The following is a 7,893-nucleotide window of genomic DNA, read 5'->3' as shown; positions in this document are numbered from 1 at the left end:
TTTGGTATGTGAAAAGGCCTCAAGCGTCACTCTGACAGGACTGATTTCCTCTTCCTCTTTTGTGTGACGTCCCTCAGTGTTTCTCCATCGCTTATGCAGGTCACGTGATCACACTGTGATGCTGCTGTCAAAAGTTCATGCATTTCTTTTTCTCACCTACAATGTTTACAGACATGTGATGCATTCAAGAAGGACAAGGCAACTGACAGATTAATAAACGTAATATTTATCATGATAAAAACATTCAGATGAATCAATTCTGCTTCATCAGCGTGTTTAAAGTTCTTTATTTAACTTCCAGATTGCTATTAATCAGTAAATTGGAGGTTTATCAAATGCACAGTTGCCGATGCTGGCAATGAAATTTGTGTTTTGACGTCACTGCCACTGCAATACCTTTCAGTGTGTTACAAGCTAGGATAGTTGGTCTGCATATGCAAATTAAAGTAAAGTTATTCAAGCAATTATATTCTCTGTTTCCTAAGAACAGGTTCCTTGTCATTACTATCTATATGCAACTGATTGAAAATAGATATTCCCAAATTTGAAAACATTACTACATAAGCATCTTTATACACCGACATTATTTATCTGTCTATCAGTTTATCTATACAGTTTATCTCGGTTTATCTTTTATGCATATAGATTAATGTTGTTAAAATGTAAAACTCTTTCTCTGCTCGATCTGCACTAGTTGAGGTGTCATAAGCTCATGTGAAAATATAATGTGTTAATCACGTATCATTCAGTGTGAAAACGCCTATACTGGTTTCAGCCTGATCATTTGTAGTGCTGTCACTGGTCACGGTTGTTGGTGAAACGGGTAAGAGCATGATTTTATAAGTGTTCTGTCAAATATCTTTATTTGATTGATTTATGGGAGATTGGTTGGGGCTAGTTGTCACAGGCCCGTGTCTCAGTAATTATATGGTTTAAAATCAAAAGTCTAATAGCACAAATGTTTACTCTAGCAGTTTTTTGTATTTTAGTGACAAACACCTCAATAAAAATCAACTTTGATCTTTTAATCACAGATAACTGTCTAATACAGGCTGACTATATAATGAAAGCTGCTGTCAATCAAAAGGTGTCAGGGAAAGGCGTTGGACAGTTTCGTACTCAAGCAGTGCAAAAATAACTGTGGCGCCGCTATAGTCAAGATACAGGGGGTTTATGTTGAGCTAGTGTCTTAATCTGTGTTCTCTGAGCTTCCATAAACTTCTCAGTTGATCAAAGTTGCATAAAGTCTGCTCTGGGCTTGGAACAGATACAGCGCACAAGTCCTCAGTCCACTCTCTCAGAATATCCCACTTTCCCAGTTGCTTTTCTCCATTGTCTCCATGCCAATTACTGCAATAAGACAGATGTTTATCATATGCACTTGGGGAAGGTGGGATCACCTCAACCACCACCAATGTGCAGCACCACCTGGATGATGCAACGGCAGCCATACTGTGCCAGAACGCCCATCACACACCAGCTTACTGGTGTAGAGGAGACAGAGTGAGGAAGCCAAACTGTATATATGGGGATGATTAGGTGGCCATGATGGACAGAGGCCAATGAGCAAATTTGGCCAGGATGCCGGGGTTAGACCCCTACTCTTTTTTCAAAGGACATCCTGGAATTTTTAATGATTACGGAGAGTCAGGACCTCGGTTTAATATCTTGTCTGACGGATGGTGCTTTTTGACAGTGTTATGTCCTACGAATGTCTAGGGGTTTTAATTAACAGAACATAACAAAATTAAGAGTTTTAAGAGCATTTATCTGGGCCATGCCACAGCACCACAACAACAAGATTATGTTTAACACCTTTATTCAAAGGCTCTTAATATATAACAGTTTACTTAGAAAGTACAACTTAGGAGGGAAACAAAGACTTCAGAAGGGGCAATGCCAAAATAACAAACACAAGTTTATTCTACCTGGGAGTTGAATTCTTACTAATTATACTTACTAATAATATAACAAATAAATAACAGAAATGTACACTCACTCCCTACCAAATCACAAACCGAGAGAAAACAGGGCCCGGTTCCCCGATAACGCTCACTCTTAGCGCGCTAAGAAGACTCGAAAGATATATCTTACCAAGGTTTTTTTTTGTTGTTTTTTTATTTATTTATTTTTTATAGCCACGTCAGCCAAAATGTCAAAAGGGCTTAAGTTTTCCCGAATAACAAAATTGACATGGACTAAACGGCTCCGCGGCCGGCGCCGTCTTTGATTCAATACAAGGACACGTTGGATCGCTGCCGTAGTTGGTCGCTTACTGGACACCACCATGCTTACCCATTTATAGATCTTAGCAATTTAGAGCCAAATTGTTTGCCAGATTTTAATTATCAAAAGTGATTGCCAATTTAAACGCTTTAATGACATTACGAAATAGCCTAGGCTATTACCACCATATTAGTTCTGATACCAAATAAAGTCAACTTCATAAATAGATCTGTATCCATTGTGAACATATTTTATTATTAGTCTTAAAATGTCCATAACATCAAATCATTGTTGAGCCACAAAATCATTGTTGACTTGTACTGCGCTACGCTGATTTCTAAAGACTGCTGCAGTGGCGGCGACTAGCGCCTTGAGCTCAAACAACGGTAAGAGAGAGCTTACCAATGGTCCAGACCAACCTTACGAAAGTGTGACTTACAGAAGATATACTTAGCGTACGAACGTGTCGGGAATCGTGCCATCACGTTAAGAGAGAGGTTAAGGAATAGGTTAAGAACTACTTAGCGATAAGAACGTTTTAGGGAACCAAGGTTAAAGCTCAGACCATCTACAGGACAAGCCAAATTCATACCACCATATCTTTATGTACACAATAATAATATTTTACATTGTAATCCTTTTATTTTCAGTATTTGGCATTTTTGTGTGCTGCTGTGTGTCCCTGTGTGTTTAATAAGCAGAGTGTACGTGTGTTGTGGACCCACCTATAGGCTCACATTACTAAGCCTTTTAAATAAAAAAAAATATTGCACCATTGACATTAGACCAGGTTTCAGTTGGTCAATGGCGCAGTCTATTTCAGTTCCTCAAAATTGCAACACGCCAACAATGAGCCTGAACACACCTGGTTTTCAGACCAGCAGCCCATGGGCGCACAAATGGACGCAAATGAATGTGCGATTTAAACAATGTGGCGCAGGACCTGAAAATGAAATCTGCGTCGAATTGAAACTAGCAAAAAACACTTACGTGACGCTTGCCACTGCCTTGCACCGAGTGTAAGATAGGGCCATAACATAATGGCTATGTTTATGTAACTAGACTTTAAGTTAAAAAATAAGCCACTGTACATTTGTTGTAGGTGCTGATAGTGACATCACTCAGAATGGCTCGTCCTCTTCCTCTGATCGTCCTTCTCATGATTCACGGTTAGTCAATGCAACACTTAGAAACACTCAAGATAAACTGGACACTGCATTTGTTATGCACATGCTGGTGTTAAATGTTCAGGATCAATTCTGTATTTCAGGGGTTTCTGCACTTATAAATACCCTACTGGATATCAGATCGAGAAAGTGTTCTGGACCAAAAACCCTGTAAAAGATGTCGAGCCTCCAGATCTGTCTAATGACACTGAATACAGTCGGAGGCTTCAGTATCTGGGAGATAAAAAGCAGAACTGCAACATCAGACTGAGTCATGTGACACTGAAGGATTCACACATGTACTGTTTCAGATACATCACTGATAAAGACAAATGGCTTGGTGAACCAGGAGTGACTCTTACTATCACAGGTGACTATGATGAGGCTTCTTCTGTGCATTATGTTGAATAATAATCAGTGTATGACAGCAGCACTAGATATAATGTGTGTGTTGTGTTCAGATCTTCAGGTGGAGTCTCCTGAGAGAGTGACAGAGGGAGATTCAGTCAGTCTGACATGTAAAAGCAGCTGCGCTCTGACTGACAGAGCAACATTCATCTGGTACAGAAACTCACAGCCATTAACTGAGAGAAGAGACAGAAACAATGAACTCCTGCTGCAGTCAGTCAGAAGAGAGGATTCAGACAGATATAGCTGTGCTGTAGACGGACACACTCACATCTCTCCTGCTGTTAAAACGTCTCAGGTTACTACTGTAACCATAGTTCCCTGAGAAAGGGAACGAGACGATGCGTCACTTGACGCTTTGGGAACGCCCCCAGCGTGCATGCGTCTGAGCATCAATGTCAACTAGTCCAATGGAAAGAATGAGCGTCACGGGCGGGTGACGTCATGACCAGGAAGGGATAAAGGCTCACCCGGTGAAACGCGGCATTAGCTTCAAAAAGTCGAAGCAAGCCGATCACAGGGAAGCAGGAAGTATGGCAGGGTGACGCATCGTCTCGTTCCCTTTCTCAGGGAACTATGGTTACAGTAGTAACCTGAGACGTTCCCTTTCGAGGGAACTCGCGATGCGTCACTTGACGCTTTGGGAACGAGAATACACAAAACGCCAGAATTCCAAGTACCTGAGTGTCAGTCTGTTGGAACTAAGCACTAAGCACCTGAGAACCTGGGGCAGCATCCAGGTCCAAACTGTAAAACCTGACGAATGTGAGCGGTGAGGACCAGCCTGCCGCATCACAAACGTCTTGGAGGGAAACCCCAAATAACAAGGCTTTAGAGGCCGCCATACCCCTCGTTGAGTGAGCTCTGACCACCAAGGGACACGGATGGTCAGAGTACTCGTATGCAAGTGAAATAGCCTCGACTATCCACTTGCTAACCGTCTGTTTAGAAGCAGGAAGACCCTTCTTAGGTGATCCAAAGCAAATAAATAACTGGTCGGACTTCCTCATAAAAGATGTCCGATGAACATAAGTATCCAGTGCTCGCACTGGACACAAGAGGTTCAGCCTTTCCTGGTCCGCAGATGTAAAGGGAGGAGGACAGAAAGCCTGCAGCACGATAGGCCTCGGAATCAAGGTCGGCACCTTAGGGACGCATCCCTGTTTTGGATATAAGAATGCCTTGACCATCCCCGGTGCAAACTCAAGGCAAGTGGGGGAAACCGAAAGGGCCTGAAGGTCTCCAACTCTCTTAAGGGACGAAATAGCTAGCAGAAAGATAGTCTTAAGGGTAAGAAATTTCTCTGAAACCGAATCTAAGGGCTCGAATGGAGCCCTAGACAGGCCTTCTAGTACTAATGCCAAATCCCAAGCTGGCACCCTAGTGCGAGTTGCAGGCCTCAGCCTCAGTGTGCCACGAAGGAAACGTGTAATCAGGGGGTCTCGACCCAACGATGTACCCCCAACCAGGGCGTGGTAAGCCGCAATGGCCGCCACGTAAACCTTAAGTGTGGAAGGACATAAACCTGACGTAAAGCGCTCCTGCAAGAACTCGAGTACTGTGTTCACAGAACAGTTAACCGGATCCCACTGATGTCGGTGACACCATACAGAAAAAACTTTCCATTTCAGCGCATATAGTTTCCTAGTAGCTGGAGCTCTGGAGCTTAGGATGGTCTCAGCAGCCTCAGCTGAGAGACCACTCTCTATGAGTTGGGCCCCCTCAGAGGCCAAACCCACAGGTTCCAAATCTCTGGCCGAGGGTGAAATATTGTGCCCCCGGCCTGAGACAGAAGGTCTCTCCTGATCGGGATCTCCAAGGGAGGACCGTCTAAGAGATGGATCAGGTCCGCAAACCAGATCCGACTCGGCCAGCGTGGTGCTACAAGCAGTAGGCTTATTCCGTACTGGCGGACTCGTTCCAGAACTCCTGGGAGCAGAGCAACAGGGGGAAATGCGTACAGACGTAGCCTCGGCCACGTCTGCACCATAGCATCCAGCCCCAAGGGGGCTGGGTGAGTAAGGGAGAACCAAAGTGGACAGTGCGTCGTGTGCTGAGACGCAAACAGATCCACCTCTGCTTGGCCGTAAAACTCCCAAATTTTCTCCACGGCCTCGGGGTGGAGTCTCCAGTCCCCTGGCCTCAGCTCCTGCCTCGACAGGATGTCTGCCCCCACATTCTGGTCCCCAGGAATATACACTGCCCTCAGGGAGAGTACCTTCCCCAGAGACCACAGGAGGATCTGGTGCGCCAGTTTGCAGAGCGGACGCGACCGCAGACCCCCCTGACGGTTCAGATAAGAGACCACTGATGTGTTGTCTGTTCGTACAAGCACATGATGGCCCCTCAGGTCTGGGAGAAACTGTCTCAACGCATTGAAGACAGCCATCATCTCCAGGCAATTGATGTGCCACGAAAGATGATGACTTTTCCACAGACCCTGAACCGAGCGGCCTTCCATTACCGCTCCCCAGCCGGTGAGGGAAGCATCTGTCGAGATCGTAACACGATGGCAAAGAGCTCCCAATACCGGACCCTGGGTTAAGAACCAATGTTTCCTCCATATAATTAAGGCACGAAGGCACCGCCGCGTGACCTTGATCATACGAAGTGGGTTTCCCCTCGGGGAGAACCCTCTGGTCCTTAGCCACCACTGTAAAGGTCTCATGTACAGCAGGCCAAAAGGAATCACGTTGGACGCTGCCGCCCAGAGACCCAACAGTCTCTCGAACTGTTTCACAGTGCGTGACTGGCCTAGCTTTAGCTCTTTGGTGGCTGTCAGGATAGCAGCTACACGAACGGGCGATAGAGTGGCCCGCATCGTCACTGAATCCCATACCACACCAAGGAAAGTGGTTCTCTGTACTGGAGAAAGAACACCCTTCTTGGCGTTGAGCCTCAACCCCAACATCTGCATATGAGCGAGAACGACACCTCGGTGCCGAACCGCCGACTGCTCTGATTCCGCCAGAACCAGCCAGTCGTCGATGTAGTTCAGAATACGTATGCCCTGAAGCCTGAGAGGGGCTAGAGCTGCATCCACGCATTTCGTGAACGTGCGGGGTGATAAAGCTAGACCGAAAGGAGGAACCCGATATTGGTATTCTTTGCCCCCGAAAGAAAACCTTAGGAACTTCCTGTGCTGAGGGAGGATGGAGATATGGAAGTAGGCGTCCTTCAGATCTATCGTGACAAACCAGTCCTCGGATCTGATTTGAGTCGCGATCTGTTTGAGTGTCAGCATCTTGAACTTGAGTTTCTGTACTGAACGATTCAACAGACGAAGATCTAAAATGGGACGCAACCCCCCATCCTTTTTTGGAGCAATGAAATAACGGCTGTAAAAACCCGACTCTCTGTCGGGTGAGTACACCTGTTCTATAGCTTCCTTTGCTAACAGGGCCTTTACCTCTTGCTCCATTACCAGAGCCTGCTCGGGATGCACCACTGTGGGCAGCACCCCGTTGTAACGAGGAGGACGAGAACCAAACTGGATTCTGTATCCTTTCTCTACAATCTGCAGGACCCAATGAGAAATATTCGGCAGAAGCTTCCACGCTGCCAGAAAATTTACTAAGGGAACCAGCCTCTCGAGGCTGGTCTCTGGTGTTATCGAGACAGCCAATTCCGGAGCCTGAAACATAATGGCAGGAACTACCTGAACTGGCCGCTCTAAGGCCCCCCTCAGAGGGCGCGAAACCGATGCTGTGCCGCAGCATAGCATCAGCGACTCGCTGGAGACCGCTGCGCCCTGAAGCACCGAGGGTGGCAGGGTTGGCAGAACGGTCTCGTGAGGACCCCGAAATGGAACGGGCACCGTAAAATGAGGTGTACACCGCTCCACTTCGGTCGGGGCTGTCCTCACAGGCCTGATGCGTGAACATCAGGACCTTTTTTTTTGAACCGAAGTCTTCTTCGCCTGAAGAACGGTCCTCAGATCCGGCTTCGACTTATAAGACTTCGGTTGAGAGGGTTGCGTCTGTCTCCAGTCTCTACGTGGAGGTGCACGAGATGCAACACTCTCTTTCTGATGCACACGATATGATGAGCTCGACGGCTGGGGCTGCTCACGCCCAGCAGCCCCAGGGGGCTG

General features: G+C 46.3%; 1 protein-coding gene across 1 annotated transcript in view; it reads right to left on the bottom strand.

The window, feature by feature from the left end:
• Positions 1-7,893, bottom strand: part of LOC143710510 (B-cell receptor CD22-like) — a 773,497-nt gene that overhangs the window by 412,095 nt on the left and 353,509 nt on the right. The window lies entirely within an intron of this gene.

The sequence above is a fragment of the Siphateles boraxobius genome, unplaced genomic scaffold (genome assembly GCF_051911475.1).
Source record: "Siphateles boraxobius isolate OS27281-9 unplaced genomic scaffold, OSU_SipBor_1 47, whole genome shotgun sequence".
NCBI classification, from domain to species: domain Eukaryota; kingdom Metazoa; phylum Chordata; class Actinopteri; order Cypriniformes; family Leuciscidae; genus Siphateles; species Siphateles boraxobius.
The sequence above is the reverse complement of the archived record's forward strand: the minus strand, read 5'-3'. Positions and strand labels throughout refer to the sequence as shown.